Source organism: Mustela putorius, unplaced genomic scaffold (genome assembly GCF_011764305.1).
Source record: "Mustela putorius furo isolate JIRA1106 unplaced genomic scaffold, ASM1176430v1.1 tig00000275_pilon_pilon_pilon, whole genome shotgun sequence".
In the NCBI taxonomy this organism is placed as follows: Eukaryota; Metazoa; Chordata; class Mammalia; order Carnivora; family Mustelidae; genus Mustela; species Mustela putorius.
This window is the reverse complement of record NW_025421341.1, coordinates 24,755,416-24,777,181: the sequence shown is the minus strand read 5'-3', so window position 1 is coordinate 24,777,181 and position 21,766 is coordinate 24,755,416.

Below are 21,766 nucleotides of genomic sequence, written 5' to 3'. Positions count from 1 at the left end.
GATTCCAAGTCCAGGGATATGACTATTTTCTATATTACTGCAAATGCTGAAAACATTTTTTCTAGATAGATACATAGGACATTAATGTATGTGAACTACAGAACCCACATATCAAATCATTCATGTCTTGGTTTCCTAGGGTGGCTGAAACAAATTGCCACAAACTGGGCAGCTTAGAACAACAGAAATTTATTGTCTCATAGTTCCAGATATCAGAAGTCCAAAGTTAAGGTATTGGTGTGGCTGTGCTCCCTCTGAGAGCCTTGGGTGGGGATCCTTTCCCTCTCCTTCCTAGATTCTGTTGGTGACCGATGACTTTGACTTGACTTGGCTTAGGACAGTATAACTCCACCCTCAGCTTCACACCTCCTTCCTCCTGTATATGTGTCCATTTTCCTTACCCTGGAAGAACGCTAGCCACTGGATGAGGGCACTTGAACCCAGCATGACGTCATCTACATTTGTTTATATCCACTGAGGAAATACTTCCAGTAAGGTCAGAGTTCTAGGTACTGGGGTTTGGAAATTGAACATGTGTTTTCAGGGGGTACAATTCAACTCAATTAGGAATCACTAATACAGAGTTGAATATAAGAAGATTATTACCAATCTTGAAGATCCAGGTGACTAGACAGTGCCTGTAAGTGGGGATGGGGGCACTACGAGTCAGTGCTTCCTATAGGGCAGGTCCAAAATGTAGCCTTGAGGTTGGAGGGTGATGATGACAGTGGCTCAAACATACCTCTATACACTTATTGTAGGCATGTTCTCGGGTCTGTATGTTTAATAGTGCCAGGGGGCAGGAGATGGTATGGTTTCCATTCCGTTTTGTGGGTGAGAAAACAGACACAGAGGTGCTAACAAATTTGCTGAAGGCCATGCTGCTAATAATAGATGATGCAATTGTGACTGGAGCCCAGGCATTCTGACTCTGGAATCCACATTCCTAACAATTATTTAGGCTCATTGAGGAAGGAGAGTAATGAGAAATAAAGACTATGCTAATTTTCTCGTTGGTTATTTTTTGTCTCGTGGTCTTCCCTGTTGACATTGCTGGTGATTTACACTGACCAGACGTCAGTTCTCAGATGTAAGTGAGCATCAGAATCGCTGGGAGGACCTGCTAAAACACAGTTCACTGGGCTCCACCCCTGGGTTTTTGATTCCATGGGCCCCGGGTGGGGCCCGAAAGGGGTGCTTCTTACAAGTTCACGTGTGAGGTTGAGAATGCTGACTAGGAAGCCAATTTGAGAACAATTGCTATAGAGAACAACTGAGGTGAGTTACAGTAGGAAATGCTTTTCAAGTTCACGGGGATAGCAATGGGAATCAGGAAAAGTACAACCGACCATTTTACAACCTGTAAACACCCCCTTTAAAAGTAGTAGTGTGCTGTGTCTGTTCATGTCTTCTGCCCTTTTTTTGGCATGATTATCTGTTTTGTGTGTTTTGAGTTTGAGAAGTTTTTTATAGATGTTGGATATCAGCCCTTTGTCTCTAGTGTAATTTGCAAATATCTTCTCCCATTCCATGGGTTGCCTCTTTGTTTTGTTCACTGTTTCCTTTGATGTGCAAATATTTCTCCAAAGAAGACATACAAATGGTTAACAGACACATGAAAAAATGCTCATCATTGGGCACCTGTGTGGCTCAGTTGGTTAAGCAACTGCCTTCAGCTCAGGTCATGATTCCGGGATTTTGGGATCGAGTCCCGCATCAGGCTCCCAGCTCCACGGGAAGTCTGCTTCTCCCTCTGACCTTCCCCCCTCTCATGCTCTCTCTCACTGTCCCTCTCTCAAATAAATAAATAAAAACCTTTAAAAAAATACTCATCATCATTAGCCATCAGGGAGATTCAAATCAAAACCACATTGAGATACCACCTGACACCAGTTAGAATGGCCAAAATCAACCAGACAGTAAACAACATGTGTTGGAGAGGATGTGAAGAAAGGGGTACCTTCTCACACTGTTGGTGGGAATGCAAGTTGGTGCAGCCAGTTTGGAAAACAGTGTGGAGATTCCTTAAGAAATTAAAAATAGAACTACTCTATGGCCCTACAATTGCACTACGGGGCATTTACCCCAAATATAGAGATGTAGTGAAAAGAAGGGCTATCTGTACCCCAGTGTTCATAGCAGCAATGATCACAGTCACCAAACTGTGGAAAGAACCAAGATGCACTTCAACAATGAATGGATAAAGAAGATGTGGACCATATATACCATGGAGTATTATGCCTCCATCAGAAAGGATGAATACCCAACTTTTGCATCAACATGAACGGGACTGGAAGAGATTATACTGAGTGAAATAAGTCAAGCAGAGAGAGTCAATTATCATATGGTTTCACTTACTTGTGGAGCATAAGGAATAACACAGAAGACACTGGGAGATGGAAAGGAGAAGTGAATTGGGGGAAATCAGAGGACTGTGAGAAACAAACAGGGTTTTGGAGGGGTAAGGGGTGGGGGGTTGGGTGAGCCTGATGGTAGGTATTAAGGAGGGCACATATTGCATGGAGCACTAGGTGTGGTGCATAAACAATGAATTTTGGAACACTGAAAAACAAAACAAGATTAAATTTAAAAAAATTATCTTGATTTTTGAAGTTATCTCTTTTTGTCAATAAAGAACATGTCTAAGTGTAAAAAAAAAGTAGTAATGTGAAATAGTGTATATCTGTGTTACCATAGCGCCCCTCCACAGATAGTGTAGTCTTATAATCTATGACAGAGGCTCCTACATTTATAACAATTGGAAAACGGCTTTGGATCTAGAACTTTGAAGCAGAAGAGCTGGATTCTAATCCAGGCTTGTCCCTCAATTGGTCAGGTGCTTCTCGGCTCTAAGTCACCCATGCTTCTCCCATCCCCCATAAAATAAGGGAGTTGAGATGGGGACGTAGTTGACTACATTAGGGTACCAAGTCATTAAGTGTCATTTTTGAGAAAGATAATGATATGAAAAATATTATCCCTAATATATTTTCTCCTGTTCATTATTTTACATGAACATAAATGCCAATTGGAAAACTGCCAATATAATCAGATAAGCTAAAAATATCTCTTACTTACAGAACACTTACCCAGAGATAAACATTATTAATATTTTGGATATTCTCTCAAAAGATAGTATATATGTGGACAAATTTATCATACCATACATACTTACTTGTAGTCCTATTTTTCTTAGCATTCCAAGATCATGTTTGTATTTTATTTTATTTATTTTTTTTTTAAAGATTTTATTTATTTATTTAACAGAGAGAGACCACAAGTAGGCAGAGAGGCAGGCAGAGAGGGAGGGAAGCAGGCTCCCCGCTGAGCAGAGAGCCTGATGTGGGGCTTGATCCCAGGTCCCTGAGATCATGACCTGAGCCAAAGGCAGAGGCCTAACCCACTGAGCCACCCAGGCGCCCCACATGTTTGTATTTTAATACATATGTATTTATGTCACCATTTTTAATATTCTTATAGCATTACATTGCACAGTTACCCCACAACTTATTAACCAATCCTACATTTCTGGGGATTTAAGTCACCTGTAATTAGGGACTAATAAGGCAATGGTCATAATGAATATCCTAATGCTTACATTCCAATGTACTTGTCTATTCTAGAGGTGAAATCTGTATGTCAAAGAATAATCCTGTCTTTAAGATTATAAAATATGAAATCTGAAAAGGCTAGAAGATAGGTAAAGTTATGCCGTTTTTATGTAGATGTAAAGATCGTCTCTGTGTATATGTGTATGTGATACAGAGAAGACAGCTATCAGGATGCGTCCTGCCCTGTGAATAGCACTTATTTCCTGCTTCTTAGACATGGATGACTTTTAAAAGTACTCTTTGGTGGTTTTCTGTATTTCCCAATCAGTCTTCATGTGGGAGTTAATTGAAATTTGATGGAAGAAGCAGCCTTATTATCAGTATATATCTGCCATAAGTTGGAACCAGAAAATTGAAAGAAGGGTATTTGTGTGGGGAGACCGTGAGAGAGGATTCCTTATTTTTCTAGACATAAGGGGAAGAATTTGACCAGAAGGGAAAGAAGGAGGAGGAGGAGGAGGTGGAGAAAGGGGAAGGGGAGGGGAGGGGGGAGAGGAGAGGGAGGGGAGGGGGAGGGAAGGGGGGAGGGCAGGGGAAAACAAGAAGGAAGGAAGGAAGGAAGGAAGGAAGGAAAGAGAAAAGAAGAAAAGAGAGAAAAGAAAAGAAAGGAAAGGAAAACAAAGGAAAAGAAAAAAAGCTTTCATGAAATCTAAATGAAATACATGCCTCCATCCACTGGGCCTTTGAGCCCAGCCCAGCCTACTCTCACAGGAAGGAGGAAAAATTGTCGGAAAAATCAAAGCGGAAAGACAGTGCCAAGGCCGGCAGGTACAATCTGCAAGGGAGGCTGTTGGAGGGTGTTTCAAGGCTTCCTTGAACTGAATTTCTTTTTGTGAACTGAGGACCCCTGAGCTGACCCAACATCCTTTAGCGGGAAGGCTGCAAGGGGTGAGCTGCTAGAAACTAAGGCTTCAGGGAGCCCTTTCTGCCTGGGAGCCCATTCAAACAGGAGAGAGCCAGCAGGGGAAGTCTGGGTTCAGCAGATGAGTGCTAAGGAGAATCAGCCGGGCCAGCGTCGCCCTGGCAGAGCATCAGGACTCGGAGCAGCCGCTGCCGCTGGGGCCCCCAGTGCTCAGACACAGGCTGGAGTCCAGACCGATGGGAGGTGGAGGAAGGCGTCCACACAGGCTCAGGCTTGGCACGCAGCACCCAGAGGCGGCAGCCTTGTGGAGGCCAGGAGAGAGGGCTTCCGTGTGGGGAGGGATTTTTGATCCATTCCCTGGTACAAAAGCCTGGCAATGTTAGTCAGCGCAGCGTCTGTGTGGGACGGAAGGGAAGGAGAGAGAAATAGGAGGAGAAGGGTGGAGATGTGCCAAAAGGAGCGTGGTGCCTTCCGGAGTATGGCTGGAAGAAAACTCAGTGCTGCCTTGAAGGGGGAAAGCCTGGCTGACGGCTCCTGCTGGCCGCGGGGGCCCAGCGGACACACAGCCCTTGGCGGCAGACAGAGCTTACAGAACGCGGGGCCCGATCTCCAGGGGAGTCCCTGCCCGTGCAAGCATTGTGTGCCCCTCAGAGCGTGACCAAAGTCCTGTTCTCTCCGTGGACGGGTGTGAGGAGGACACGGGTCACCTCCTGACTGGATTTACATCGTCCCCGGGAGGTAAGCATGCTGTGGGCTTCCCAGAGAGAGAGGCCGGGTCTCAGGCAACCATTCATCTGGCCCATGCTTTCTGTCCACAGGAGCGAGGTAAGACCGACAAAGTTAACCAAAGCCTGCATAGATCAAAAAGTAGTACACGCTTGCAAGGCAGTGGGAGGCCAGACAGCTTTCATCTCTAATTTTTCCAGTAAAAAGAATCTAGCTTATTAACCAGAGCTCTTGACATAGAGACAACTTTAATGAATGGATGAATAAATGAATGAATGAAGACATGAATAAAAGAAAGGCACAGAAAAAGAAGATATTTTACATCATCTATCTATCTATCTATATGCAATTAAGTCCCCAGGAACAAGTTCAACATTATAAAACTGGAGGAGAATCTAGTAAAGAGAATCGTACAGTACACCTTATCCCTATCTGTTTCTTTTTCAAAGGTCATATTGAACAGCTATGCCAATAGGAGGAACGGCTCTTGCTCTGCGAGGAAGCCTGTTCTCACTTTAGCCTAACTGGCCCCCATCTCCCGTCCATCCTTTCTAGGGGGGCGACCGCTCCCCCAGCACGTCACCCCATCTCAGTTACCTCCCTTATCATAACCCTTGCCACAGTGTCACAGGCAATCATTAAACTCCTTATAGGACTGCATAATTCTTTTCTGTCTGTCCCCTCTTTAAGGACGTCGGCTCCATGAAGGTGAAACCAAGCCTCTCTCGATCGCCATAATATCCCCAATGATACCTGTTGAATGAATGGATGAGTCAGTAAGGAAATATGGCCGGAACCTAGTAAACAGCTACAGATTTCGAGAAAACATGGGCTGAGTGTAAGAGACAGGGTGAGGGATGTGTCAGGTGGACCCATTCAGGGACTGGATTACTCCATAAAACCTAAGAAGGCTCCTTGTGGTGGGGGGGAACAACTCCCCCTGAAATTCTCACCCTGTCAAACGTCCTGACTGTCCAGAGTGGGGAAAAATATTCCAGAGATCTCAGAATTCTCGGGAGCATGCCCACTTTCACCTACCTCCCTAGCGGTTCAGTAGAATAAAAATTGTCAAGAAGAGGAAAGTAGCAGGACACTAAGCATTTTCAAACACCTGCTTGATAGCAGGCCCCGTAAAGCAGTTTACACGTGGGATTACTGCATCCCCACAGGCAGACTTGTGAATTAGCTATTAGTGATGCTCTTTCAGACTGGAGTTTGCAGATATCATCAGTTTGCTTGTGGGGAAACAATGCTCAAGGGTAGAGCAAGGATACTAACCTAGATTTATTTCTTACTCCAGAGTTTATAGTTTTTCTAGACACCACCCTCCTTCAGGGAGATCTTCCAGCAGAGCTGCTGACTTTCTAAGGCTTCTGGGATTCCAAGACAACCCCACATCTTCTTAAAGCTCTAAAGCTGCCCCAGGGTGGTGTGTGTGGGTGTGGGTGTTTGCACACGTGTATGCATGTGTGTTTTTCTAAGCAATGCTGGGGGTGGGGAGGTAAATAGGACAAATATTTGGAATAATCTTTCCGTCTCAATTATGTCACCTTCCAGAGAAAGAGACGAGGTGGAATTTCAATGACAGCCGTGCTAAAATCAATAGTGTATGTACTCTGTGTGGAGTAGATTATGGGTCACTTACCAAACTAGATGATCGTCTTCATAGTAGCCAGACCGGTGACTGAAATATCTTCCTGTTCAATTATTCTTGCATTCTGATACAATAAAGAGACCTTGTTAATTATTTTTTTCAACGTTGTTTGGATTCTCCTATCTGTTGCTACTCTGGATTATGTATGGGCAGATGATTTTAGTTAAGGTTTACTCAAGGACAAATGTGCTTGCAAGTTTATTAATGGCGCCCACTCCACACTTAGGGCTCTGTTGACACCTCTGCTCCTTCTGTTCACTTTTATTGCCCAGATGTCCTTTGAAACTCAAACACTTGGATTTCTTTACCCAATCCAGCAAAGCTGTGGGGGATGGTGAATCTACGCATCCATCTGAGAGAGATCTGTTGATTCACAATGTGAAGTAGTTTTCACAGAGGACATGAGTAGGAGGACAGGCTGGGGAAACTGGACAGCTTCCCAGACATTTTTCTTTCCCTCTCTCTCTCTCTCTTTTTTCCCCCCGCTCCAGGTGTGGTTTTGTTGCTTTATTTGAAGATTTTAAGCTTAAATATGACAGATGCATCTTCATTCACAGGCAAGCATTAAAATACAGTTTGAAGTCACATCTAAATGTATTACTTGTCTTTTTGGATTATTCATATTTCTACTTATATTAAAAAAAATTGTGATCAGACCCTATTAATAGAACTACAGGTAAAGAGTCAACTGACTGTCTATAGTAAATGGCACTTATGTCTCAATACCATCTTCTGTCATGGTTATGCGAATGAGGTTTGTTGACCAATTCAAGTTTCATGCTCAGGGATGGAGCAGCTCTCTCTGATTGGGGTGTCCTTGCCTTGAGGGGTGAAGAAAGATCCCATCATTCCAGGGGAAACTTTAGGCTCTCTGAGTTCCCATCTCTCAAGGACTGCAGTAGCTCAGCCGACTCCTGACTGAAGGCCAAAGAGCCACTAGGAGGAGCTAATGACTGACCAAGTTTACACTTAGGATATTTACAGCAGTTGGCTCCACAGACCTCCCAACCTTGGCGCAGGCTCAGGGTGTTTAATTATTTACGTGGTAATGGATGAACCAGGAATTGTCTGCCCTTCAAATGGCTCACCGAGGAGAACAACGGTGTCTCCTTGTTTCATTTGTGGGTTCTTTCCTGTGAGGAGGAAGGCCATTTCATTCAACCTTCCTGCAGACAGAAATGTGGAGAAAGTGCTGCATTAGCACAGCCCCCAGATGGCTCCCATTTTAAAATAAAAATATGCTGACTTCTGGGTTTCTTATGCTTCCCGCCAACTCCCCATGGGCAGGACCCATGGAAGAAACCCAGGTACAATGAGTGCTTTTCTGGGTAACGTGGGGGGCAGCCTTCCCTTTTTTATAGATAAGATATGGTGGTTTAAGAAGAGAGACTCTTGAGTTCAATGCCCGAGTTTGAAGCCAAGATCTGCCACTTCAGAGTTACATATGGTCATCCCCCTTTATTTGTGGGGGATACATTCTAAGACCTCCAGTGGACATCTGAGACCACGGATAGTGCCAAACCCTATATAGACTGTTTTTTTCCTATACATATGTCCCCATGATAGAGTTTAATTTCTCATTTAGGTACAGTACAAGACTAACAACAAGAACTAATAACAAAATAGAACAATTATCACAATATACTGTAATAAAAATTAGGTGAATGTGATCTCTCTCTTTCAGGTCACTTTGTTGTACTGTGCTTACCCTTCTTGGGGTGATGCAAGATGCTAAAATGCCTGATTGATGAGACAAGTGAGATGAAGGATATAGGTGTTATGACAAAGGGTTGAGCAACCACTAAGCCTCTGAGGACAGGTTGGAAGGAGGATGGTTTGTTTCTGCACCACGGGTGACCCTGGGGAACTGAAACCACGGACAGCAAAGGTGTGGATAAAGGGACTACTCTATCTTTGGATAAGATCCAAAGATTTGTTCTTCTTTTTCTCCATCTTTAATAGTGCCATATCCTCCTGGGGTTGTGGTGAGGCTGAAGTGAGTTATTTTGTGTATGGATGTGTATTTCAGGCAGTGCCCAGCTCTGCTTGGTGAGCTGTCTGTTCCTCACACCAAGAGGCTTTCCTGAAGAGATCTCCCAGTGAAGTTAACAATTTTCTACTCTGTCTTTTCACTTAATAGTTGGTCACAGTCACTCTCAGGGGTGCTCCCCAACGTAAGTCTCTTTGTAAGGGAAGAAAGGAGAGTCTTTAAGTAATTGACAACAGTTTTGAAAATCCTAGTGATACACTTATGTCTGATTTAAGCCAATGCATAATCACGATTTTTACTTTTGGCAGGAATTCTGGCAAATCAAGTTAGTTGTCCCAGTTTGCTCATAGAGGCATGAATCCTGCAGTTCTGTGTCTTTTTGAGTGTCGCTCTTGTTGTTTTTAAATAAGTAATAATAATTAAAGGCATCCTTTTTATGTAAACAGGATCTTTCAACTTTAGGATTTCTGTGAGGGAAATTCTAAATCCTCCTTGGTAAGAAAAAAAATGTGAAACTCCTTTTGTATCTTTTTAATAAACTTATTATATAGTTATTTAATTGGCATTTTCTGAAATAAAAGTTTAACTTTTTTTTTAAACGATGGTTTCTTTTGGTTGTAAAAATAAAGACGTGATTGCAGAAGATAATGTATAAACCAAGAACAAATATGTTGAAGAAAATAAAAATCATCTAGTAATTGGATCATTGTGAACTAATCTTCACTAACATTTAGGGCATTTCCTTCTGACATTGTTTTTTATACATACGTGTGTGTATGCATGTCTAGGCAGCTGTTAAATTTCAGTTGTGATGCACAACCTAAGCATTTCACTTAGCATCACAGGTATTTTATTGTATCATTATAGATTTAGAAAATACTGTGTTTGATAATTACATAGCTACACCTTATTATTTTTATCATTCTTATATGATAGGACATTTACATGGCTTCTAGTTCATTTATTCTTTTGGCAAAGTAAAGTACATGATCTTTGCAGATAAACTGTTTGAGTTTCAATCCCAGTTGCACCCTTTTAGGCTGTATGAGCTAATCAATGTATTTGTCAGTACCTCTGCTTCCCTGCCTTTGAAATGGGGACAATGATAATATATACCTTATTGAGTTGTGTGAGGATTAACAAGGTCAATTTGTACAAAGCATTAAAAAAATAACACATAATAAGCACCAAATCAATGTCAGCTGTTGTATGTATCACTTTAGATTAGATTTGTGATTATCCTCTTGGGATACATTATCAGAAAGAGTATCAGCAGAACAAAGGTTTTAGGTGCCATTTTTCTAACTTGCATACCTTTCTTAAATACATGCGCAGTTTCAGGAGGAAATGGTTTTAGCTGCCTGTAAGTCATTGTAAACATTTTTGCTTTCACTTTAAGAGTAATGAGGAGGCATTGGGAGGCTCTGAACAGGAATGAGACATAATCCCGTGTATGACTGTAAAGGCTCCCACTGTCTGTTGGCCAGGTGATCCCGTAGTGGGATGGAGATCAGGATAGAGTCTACCAGGGTAGTCCAAAGGAGAGGAGAGGCAACAAAGACTTACAGTGTAGTGGCATGGTAGAGTCAGAGAAAGTTGGATTCTGGATATACTTTAGCAGGTTAAACCACCATAGTCTGCTGAGCGGATGGGGGATGTGAAGAATGAGAGGAGTCGAGTCAAGGATGTCTCTGAGTGTTTTGGCTAGAGCCACTGGAAGGATAGAATTGTCAACATTTAAGTTGAGGAGGGCTCTGAATGGGGCAGATTTGGGGGTAAAGATTTGGTGCTTGTATTTGATTATGTTGAGTTAAGATGCTTATTAAACTTCAAAGTGCAGATGTCTAGTAGGAATATGCATGGCTGGGTCTGTTTTGGGGACTGACCATATAAATGGGAATTCTCCATATAAACTCCCATGCAGGATAAATACAATGTTTGTGAAAAGATAAATAATAAGCATATGTTCATTTGAACCTTACCTATGTATTATTATTACAAGCCAGTTCTTATTGCACTGGTAGTTTTGAACTTGGACCAACAAAATATTATTTTTGGAGGAAAGGAATATTTAAATCATTGACATTATTTAGAATTGCCAGCTCACTGTAATGATAAAAAAGCAGACCATCTTTTATTCAGGTTTATTATACTTTTCAAAATCTCTACAACTGGTGCCTCCTTTGTATTGTCTACACAATTGCCTTCACTGACTGGATTGCCTTCACTGCCCATGCCCACTGGGAACACTGTCGTCGCTAAGAATTCACCTTTGACCTTCTACCAAGAGCTGACTAATAGTGAAGGTAAGGAATCTTGAGTTGCAGGACCTAGAAAAAGCCCTAGTGTTCACAAAAATAGGTTGTATAACAACAACTTACCCTCATATCAGGTGGCGTTTAAGTTTCAATAGGCAATATTAGGATATGGCTAAGGCGAAGCTGATTTGGGGAAGTGTTGGTTTGAGTTTAGTGAAATATACTTAGTATTTCCTAATTATTTTCTGTGTAGGTAAGTTTTTGCATGGCCTGCATTATAATGGTCAGGGTTGCAATACACCAAGTTAACTGGTACTGGGATACCATGATGTAGGGCAAGAAGATTCTCATATTTTGGTTCTCAGTATGGACAATATGTGACAGAGAGAGAAACAATGGGTAGGCGCAGGACCAGGACTTAGTTGTCAAAAAAGCTTTTTCTATCATCTTTTATGTAAAATTCTAATGGAGCACTCGATTATCACTGATATCTACTAAAAAATGAAATTCTATCCTGTAAGGAATTTGCTTAGTAATGCAGAATAGACAATTAGAAATGAGCTACACAATGAACAATTTTCATGTATTTCATGAATTTTATTGAAATTATTCCACCTTCAAGAAACAAATTGTAATATATTTTTTTCCCCAAGTCATATAAAGTGAAGAAAGGAATTTGGTATTAAAATAATCACTAGACTCTTGGATTTTTTTGGTAACTCGATTAATGAAGAAACATTAATTACATAAACACATTGGAAAAGAATTACAGCTCTTGCTAATGTAGTATAAAATTCTGACATTGATAATGAAAAAGCTCAAATATGCCACTCTCCCATGAAAATCAACAACAAACTGGCTATCCAGTGTTATCAATTAAAGAGTATTTAAGATTAGTCATTGAGAAAGAGAATTGAAATACACTAGAATGTTAGCATTTATACATGAAAGAAATTGGACAATAATCCTACAAATTTAATTATGACAGTCTCAATAAGATGAATTTTCAAAGATGAAGTTTCAAAGATGAATTTCATTTTTTAAATTTCTAGTACTACAAACAAATTTTAGTCAATCAAAACTAGTATTATTTATATTCTTTCAAGGAAATAATAAAAATTATTGCCATATGAGGAGGCAATAAAACATACAGCCAAAATTATGGGGGAAAATCTTATAGAAATGTATCAGACAGCAATGTAACAAAAATATTTTTCTTGTTTTTTTATAATGTTTGTGCTAATTATCTTTTTTAAGTTTTACAATCCATTTTAAATCTATTTTCACTTAACTTATTATTAACCTTTGTACCCAATTTTGTATCCATAATACTGCATTCCACCACCACCTTCCTTTTGGTTCCTTAAAGAAAGCCCTCATAACTGTCTGAGCTTCAAAATCCACACATGCCCCCTGCTGCCATCTTGCTCTGTGGCAGTTTCATCAGAACCTACGAAGTTGGACAAACACAAGGGCTGTGGTATGCTCTAGGAGTCTTCTGTGGCTCTAGAGAAATGGCGAGGCATCAGAAGTTTCTGTGTACTCCAGGTGTTGAATGAGGAGCTTGTCAGATGAGAAGGCCAGGGCAGCGAGACATGGCTGAGGCCCCCAGTGCAGGGCATCTGGTCCAGGGACTGAGTGGGACTAAAAGTCCCACCTTGCAGACCATGGAAACAGTTGGAACAGAGTAGAATCCAGTCATGGAGGGCAGGATGCTCCTCAGAGCCCTGCATTAGAGGAATAGTCCGGACCCTAAGTCCTTCAACCATCTTCCCTCCTCAGTCCCTAATCCGTGAGTGATATATGGCCCCCTTCCCTAGATGCTTGAGAGGAGCTGGGAGAGTGAAGAGAGACTATTTGGTAAATTGAACATTTGCCTAGTCCCTCAACAAAGAATTTCAGTTGTTGACTCGCACTCTGTTTGGAACGTTCTTCCCAATTTCTCGGCAGGCATGTGGATGCGAAAGATTCGAGCACCTACAGGGAAATGAAGGCTCTGGGTTTCCCTTGCACCTCTGAGATGGAGTGTGAGTATGTTTGCAACCCTGCCTCGCTCTCCAAGAACAACCTTGCTACTCCCCGTGAAGGTCAATAAGGAAAGAATTAGTACAATGGCTACATGGGGAATGCGGATTATCTGAGATTTTCACCTACTCTGAGTAGGCCACCTTGTCCTAGCAGGAATTGCTTCTGGTTTCCAATGGTGTGCCAGAGAATCTGGCCAGGGCTGCACACATTAGTCCTGAAATGCATCGTTTGCTCCAGAGAAGGGTGATGTGATTTGCCTTGCAGAGGATCTCAGCAGTAGTTGGCTAGCTCAGAGGTAAATTGGGGTTAAGTTACTTAGGAACCTTGGTAAATCAGTGGGGTCTGGGCACCTGATGGAGCCTCTCAGCAGGTTCTTATCCAGATATGGCTTCCCCCGACAGAGGAGCTGGCCTTTCATTCACTCTCTTTCTGAGATGGTTTTCCCTGGTGTCACAGGTGCCAATGAAAATATGCATAATGAAGGTCTCTCTTGGCTTCCAGTTTGAACCTAGCATTTGGCTTCCTACCCACCTGACCAAACCCCCCTACACCCCCATGGCCCTCCAACTCATACACTTGAAAACCAGAGACTTCATGCAGTTTACCTGAAACAGATATTAAGTCAGAACTAAGTTGCATAAACGAAACGCTCTGGGATGCAGGAGATACTGTCAACCAGCCAAGTGTTAATATCAGAGAGATTATGAGAAATTCCTTTTTGATTTAAGCAAGCTCTTTTTTTTTTTTTTTTTTAATGGAAGCCAATGTGTTTCAATTAAATGTGCAAAACTGCCAAAGCCTGTAGGACATATAAAATAAGGTAGGCTAATAAAGTCTTAAGGTATGTTAGCAAAATCCAACATGTTTGTGCTAACGAATTCAATGATTCAAGGAACTCACACTTCTGTCGTCTCGGGAAGAGAGAAATGGTTCACTAGGTGTGAGTGAGTCACTTCTAATGCAAGTCCAGACGTTCCAAAATTTTATGTGCATAAGTGCCCTGTTACTAGAGGAGCTTGCACGAAGTAGGAGAATAATTATGAGGCCCATCTACTTTCTCAGAAGAAGATTTATGGAGCAATTAATCAATTCAGACCAAGGTATTTAATTTACCAAGGGTGATATCTAAACAACATTAATGACCACGGCAGAGGGATTCCTGGTCAGTCACACTCAGCTTATTTAAATAGGTTCGATGCCATCTCGTCTCAAATCAACAACGGGGTCCTTCTAGAAGAAACAGCTATATTTTACACAGGAAGCCCATGTTACAGCATTTAGCTTCAACTTTTGTGAGATCAGCTTTTAAAACTGTTTGGCTTCCAAGTTAACCTTGGGGTGACTCTCCTTTACAAATAAAAATCTTTGCCCGCTACTCTGTGTTCCCTCCTCACCTTCCCCCAGCCCCAGGTCAAACATTTTCCCTTAAAAAAAAAAAAAGTAGAGAAAAATAAAGAAATCCCTAAGACAGCTTGTGGAAATTTTACGTTTAATGTAAATAAAGGACAAAATACAAACAGAAAAATAAAGGGAGGTGAAGGGGGGCGGTTCCGATGCTTAAAAAGGCAAGAAAGAAAGAAAGAAAGAAAGGCCCTCAGCAGTTTGAAACCAAACAAAGAAAGGTCTTTTGTTAGAGTTCCACGGAAGCCAGTTTTTGTGCATTTTTTTTTTCTCTTACACCTAAAACTCCTAACTATCTATATCTTAAAATGGCCTATCTATGTATGATGGTCCTGGAGTGTCTGTCTGTCTTGACGTGGGGGATTCTTGCGAAAGGTAAGAAATCTGGTTCGTGGGAAAAATGCGGGTCGGCAGGTTGGACTTGGCAGGCAGCAGCCCAATGGGAAGGCAGCAGCCAAAAGGTGGAGAGCTTGTCGACTTTGCTCACACACCGCTCTAAGCTTCATACCTGTTTCCTCCTCCGTCTTTGAAAGGAAATACCCTCAAGATAAATGTAAGAACTGTCAGAATTGACACCTCGTGTAGCCATCACGGTGGAGGAAGCCCTGAAATGCCAGCTCCAGAATAAATTCCTCCAGTGTTTGCTTGCTTCGGTGCTGCTGGATTCCTGCCCCAGAGGTCCCATGGTGGGGGGTGGGGGTGGTCTTCTCATGCAGCTAACTAAAGGCTTACCTGTAGTACCTGTTTGAGTAGGTAGGAGCACCACACCCTCCAGGAAGGGGAAAAGGGTATTTTATATTTTAAAGCGAACAGAGAAATTTTAAAGTATTGAATGGTGGTTAATGGTGAGAATCTGGCTCAGGCCAAAGGCTGCTCACAAAAAAAAAAAAAAAAAAAAAAGGCTGGCTTTTCTAAGCCTATTCTTTGGGGCTTATTACTGTATGACTTTTTTTTTTCCTTTTGAATAATCTCTTCAACAAAATGGGGATCAGAAAAGGAAAAGGAAACCTCCACAATACAAACTGGCCCCTGGGAGCCAGGACTGATTAATGGAGAATTTTATGGCTCATTTGTAGAAAAGGAAATTCTAACAGAGCCCTCTGTTTATTTTACTCCTACAATTCATATCAAAAAGACAGAAAGCAGAGATTTGAGAGGGTGGGGACGTTTTTAGATCTTCGAACACTCAATAGCTCAGCTGAATAGAGCAAATAGATTATAGGCATCTGAGCATTAATGAGTCCAAATTACCTGGGGATTTGTTACAAATAATAATTGTCAGGAAATGACAAAATGCTAGCACATTTTTCATGTTCCTTCTTTGATAGTGTAAGCTCAAGTTCAAATGAAACATTGGAAGCTTAAGGGCGGGTTCCAGTCCTTTCTTCCTCTCCCACAGTGAGTTATTCACAATAGTGACCTACAGGCTCACCAAGGCTGGTGTGTATTTAAATGTGAGCGTGTGAGCATTTGTGTGTATTCAGGTGTGAGTATATGTGTGCATGTGGGTGTGTACATGAATGTGTTAAATCTCTCAGAAACGAAGTTGATTATCCTTTGTGCAACTCATCATAGCCCAGTCCAAGGACAAGCGTGGCTACCTTACCCAGAGATGAATGCACATTACTTGGTTTCTGAGTCTTCTAAGCACAAATTTCAGAGAGGACCATGGGTCGCCTGGGTTGCTCAGTCGGTTAAGTGTCTGCCTTCAGCCTAGGTCATAATCCCAGGATCCTGGGGTGGAGCCTTGCGTGGTCCAGCTCCCTGCTCAGCGGGGAGCTGCTGCTCCCTCTGCCTGCCGTTCTCCCTGTTTGTGCTCCCTCTAGCTAGCTCTCTCTCTCTCTCTCTTTCAAATAAACAAATAAAATCTAAAAAAAAAAAAAAAAATTCAGAGAGGACCAGCTTTCATGATTCTCCCCACATAGTAATGCAGAGATAGACGGATTCTCCCTAGCTAGTAATGCAGGCTTTGTTTGAATTATATGAAAATCTGTATTTCTGGAGCTCAGCCTTACTAAATAGTTACTCTATATTCTCTAATTCAGGGGAATTCAAATGAAAAGGAAAAAAAAAAAACTCCTATGAAAATAACAAGCCCTGTTGAGGTACCTTGAATGGACAGAGGCTGGATAGTCGGGACTCTGGAGGTTGCAGCACGTGGGATGTTTGCTAGAACTTGCCCGTCTTCCCATGTGCACAAGCACTTGCACACACAAGGTGCATAGAGATGGACATAGTTTGTGGCATGTTTTGCCTCAATTTCCCGAGTCACTGTTGAGGGTCTGTGTATTGTTTCACAGAAGTAATCCTCCTGGGAGCTTTGTCCCTGGCCTCCTGGTGATACCTGTCTGGGTCCTCCCTTTCGCTATCTGCAAGTTACCCATGAAGAGGTCTCTCTTATTGTATAAGTCAAGTTTCTTTCAGCTACGGGTGATAAAACGATACATCCTACTACTTTTAAAAAGGTAAAATGAGAGGTGTCTGGCTGCCACAGTCTGAAGAACATGCCACTCTTTTCTTTTTTTTATTTTAATCTATTTTTTAAAGGTTTTATTTATTTATTTGAGAGGGAGAGTGAGAAGGAGAAGAAGACACCCTGCTGAGAAGAGAGTTGCATGCGGACCCTAATTCCAGGACACTGAGATCATGACCTGAGCTGAAGGCAGCCACTAAACCAACTGTGCCGCTCAGGTGCCCCAAGCATGCAACTCTTGATCTCAGGGTTGTGAGTTCGAGCCCCACTTGGGTGGAGAGATTACTTAAAAATAAAATCTTAAAAAAAAAGAGTGAAGTGTATTTACTGTCTTTAGTGACTTGACTTTAGTGACTGTGAATGTTCAAATGATGCCACCGGGTGCTGTTTTCTACTTCTTAGTTCTGTTCCTTGGGAGTTGGCTTCATTATCTCTGCAAGGTCCCCCAGGAAGGCAGCCCCGCAGTGAGCACTGCCAGCAGGTAGCAAGACTCATTTTCCCTGGCGTGATGTAAATGTCGCGAAGGTCCTGCATTGTGCGCTTGGGTCATGTGCCCAACCTTAAACCAGTATCATTGTTGGGGGGGGGTGCATGTTATGGTTGGCCCAGCTCTGATCTTTGGCTCTTTATTGTTTCCTCTAACAAGAAGAAGGAAAAAGCAAGAGTGCAAGCTATAAAGAGAAACAGTAGCTACTGCCGTCCATTGCTATTAAATTCTGCACCCATCAGAAGCTCGTTTGTGGTGCTATGGGTGGCAAGAAATGCACTGGCAAAAAATTGGTAAAAATGTGCCCAAACCTTTTTTTTTTTTTTTTTTTTTTTTTTTTTTTTAGGTTTTAATTTTTTTATTTTTATAAACATATATTTTTATCCCCAGGGGTACAGGTCTGTGAATCACCAGGTTTACACACTTCACAGCACTCACCAAATCACATACCCTCCCCAATGTCCATAATCCCACCCCCTTCTCCCAAACCCCCTCCCCCCGGCAACCCTCAGTTTGTTTTGTGAGATTAAGAGTCACTTATGGTTTGTCTCCCTCCCAATCCCATCTTGTTTCATTTATTCTTCTACCCACTTAAGCCTCCATGTTGCATCACCACTTCCTCATATCAGGGAGATCATATGATAGTTGTCTTTCTCTGCTTGACTTATTTTGCTAAGCATGATACGCTCTAAAATTAAGTTTCATGCCACAGTCTCTCTGAAGACACACATAAAAATCTGGTAATGGAGTTGTCTCTGGAGAAGGCAACAGGGGGCCAGAAGTGAGCAAGGGGACTGATACATTGCTGTGTCTCTGTTATTTTCAGAGAACTTCCCTGTGCCCTTGCACTACTTTTGCAAAACAGTTAAACACAAAAACAAAATACAAAGGAAAACCTACAGAAATGGCTGTCAAGAATATCACTTACAGAGAAATACTCAACTACTTCCCATATATGGTATTAAGTATAGGACTGTAGATCTCATTCAATTGTTTAATTTTTTTTTAAAGATTTTATTTGTTTATCTCAGAGAGAGAGAGGAGAGAGCACATAAGCTTGAGAAGGGGGTGGAGGGGTCGGAGGGAGAAGTAGGCTCCCCACCAAACAGAGAAACAATGCAGGACTTTATCCCAGGACCCTGAGATCATGATCTGAGCCAAAGATGCTTAACTGACTGAGCCATCCAACCATCCTTCAAACAATTGTCTATTAATAGCACAGAAGGAGAGGGGAATTAAAATCATGCTTCCAATAATCAAATTGATTAAAATAATATCTTCACAGATCATGTAGTAAAATAAAATTTAAACAAATGCCTAATAAATGTCAAAATGTTCCTCACAGAACTGTAGATATTCTGAATCACAATTTTGCAAAAATTAAAGTATATCAGTGAAAAAGTAATCAGAAATGTAAAATATTATCATTGATAACATATGGATGGTGGAGTTGAAGAAGGGGTTTTATTTTTTTGTTGTATTTTCTAATTTCCCTCCAATGAATATGAATCTATAAGCAGAAAATAACTAACTTAAAATATGCTTAAGTATAGTGAGTAGCAATTCAAGCTTCTATTTTTAAAAGTATAGAATGATTCTCTTCCTCTACATTTTAATGCTCTCCAACTTCCCGTCATAAGTAATACCATGCAGTGGCTTGACCTCGTACACTTTGCTGTATGTTATGTCATTCCTTCATTCATTAAGAAATATTTGATTTAATGTGCTTGAAAAGTAAAGGCCGAAATTAAAGATTTGGTAAAATCCTGCTTCTACGCAGCTTCCTACTCTGCCTCCAACTCCAAGGAGTTATAACTTCCCCCTAACCTGAATAATTATGAAAGGGTTTTCCCCTCCCCACTTAAAGTAATTAAAAAACTAATCGCTTCTAAGAAAATACTAAAATATTCAATACACACTGGGGTCTTTTCCCGGGAAGGCTTCACAGTGAATGGTTGTATTGAGTTTTTGCTACTTAACAAACTTGAACTTCAATATTGTAGCATGATTATGGGGCAACATGGACTTATAAGAGAATTTCATTACTTTTGCAGTCACAGTCAGGGAGCCTAATCTCCCCTTTACACTTGAATGTGACTCAGATTAATTTTGGTGGGAGTTGGGCATGTGTATCTAGGGGAGAGTAAACCCCTAAGTGTATAATTAGTAATTACACACTTGTTTCTGGGTCCTGACTTGTAGAGATCAATTTTGTTTTTTCCAGTTAAACACAATGACTACATTGCAAACAAAACAAAACAAAACAAAACAAAAAATCAACCAAACAACAACAACAACAAAAAAAAAAAAAAAACAAGAAACAAAACAAAACAAAAAAACCGAAAAAACAAAAACACAAAGCATCTTTCTAGAGCCAACCAATTGACCTGATTGCTTTCTCATATAGTTTGGAGGTAATATGAGGTTTTTCGACACACTCCCCCACCCCCCACCGCCCCCGGCAATAAGTTTAGATATTTACAGAGTGGGACAGAACTTTTCTGTATGGCACATTTGGCATAGGGAAATGTCCTAGTTTGTACCCCCCCCCTTGGCCAAAAAAATGCTATTTACTGCTATCTGGGCACATTATGAAAGTGTGATTTGAATGGACCCTCTAGGGTCACTGTACATTTTGCTCATCCTTCATGTCCTTTAAGACAGAACTCTCTTCCCACCAGTGTCTTATCAGGTTTTGTAATGAGATGCACCACAGATCTGGCCATTAGGAAATTTATATACCCAGAAGACTCCTCAGATGGCTGGGGCAAGTCATGTTCCACCCAGGTCACCCATGGTGGCACATAGAACCAAGTGGCTGCTTGCTCCAGCTCTCCTCAGCTTCCTTATCCTGTCAGGAAGCCAGAATTGGAGGGGAACCAGCTTTCCCCAAGGGGCTTAGCATTCCTGATTTTAAGTTTCCATCCTAGATGCTAATCCCCTACGAAGAGTATAGGAAAGTGCCAATGACCTCAAGCTTGTTGGTTTCATTCCAGTATGGACCAATTCACTCCCTCTTGTCTCAAGATGGGCAGCCAAGGCAAAGCTGTCTGCACTGAGTTTACTCTGCTCAACTAAGCTCCTAGATGCTTCACTTTTTTTAGAGACTAGCTTTTTGGGCGCTCCACTCTCCTCTTTTAGGATGGAGTAGATGTGATGCAGAGTAAATTGTGCAATGAGAAGTTCAGGTGTCCAAAATGGAATTTACATTATTTCTAAGTGACTGAACTTGATTCTGCTCATGAGATCTCATTTCTGCTGTGTCGGATAACATTGGTTTGCCAAATTGAGGTAATTCAATCACTTGTGGTTTAAAAGTGACTCACTTTTGGATAGCTACTCAATCAGTTCAGTATCCCTTTCCCCAGGCCTTCTGCTTCTGGAATCAAGGCAGGCTTGTACTGGTCCATGCACATCTTCTGAATCGCCGTCTTTCTGAGGCTGACAAGTCCTGTGAGTCCAGTCTCAATATCCTTTACTTGTGTTGCTTCAGCTGTCACTGTCTTTCCTGTTGAGGCCACTCATGTTGGGTTCGAGCACTATCTTCTTGCCCCATCACCAGCCTCCACTAGTCTCTGGTTTCTTAGATTCCTCTGGATCCCTTTGGATCACATGGAAAACTTTTGTCTCCTTTACCGTACTGCTCAGCGGCCATGGAGAAATGGGAAGCTCCTTCAGGCCCTCCTTTAGTTAATTGAACCCTGTCACCTTTTCTCTCTCTCTGCAGAAGAGCTTGATTTTTCTGAGAATGGCATGACTTTTCCCAGAAAGATTCTTTTTTTTTTTTTTTTTTTCCTGGCTAAATTATTTTCCGCAATCCCCCCAAATCTGCTGGGGCTTTGATTCCACATATTTGGACCTAGCCTCAGGAGCGGGAATACCACACTAGGCTCCTTTCTCTGTGTCCTGTCTCCTTCCTTTTCTTCTCCGAGGAGATTCAAGTAAAGAAAACAACTCTTGCGCCATTCTGAATTCTTTCCCACTTTTAGATTTAAAATCTCTGTGCTCTGAATCGTCCAGTGTTTGCTTTTGATACTCAAGTCAAGTTTTCGAAACTGCTCGTCCTTGCATATTCATGTTGAATGCCTTACGCCTTGGCCAAACATCTCAAAAACTCTACTTCTGCCTAAATGGATGGGAGCAAAAGAAAGTAAACACACTCACGTGCACGTGCATGCACACTTACACATTTAGATAGATTTCTCTACCTCATTTCCTCCTCCTTCAAATTATATTTGTTCATTTTCTGGTGCTTAAAATGACTGGCATTTAATTT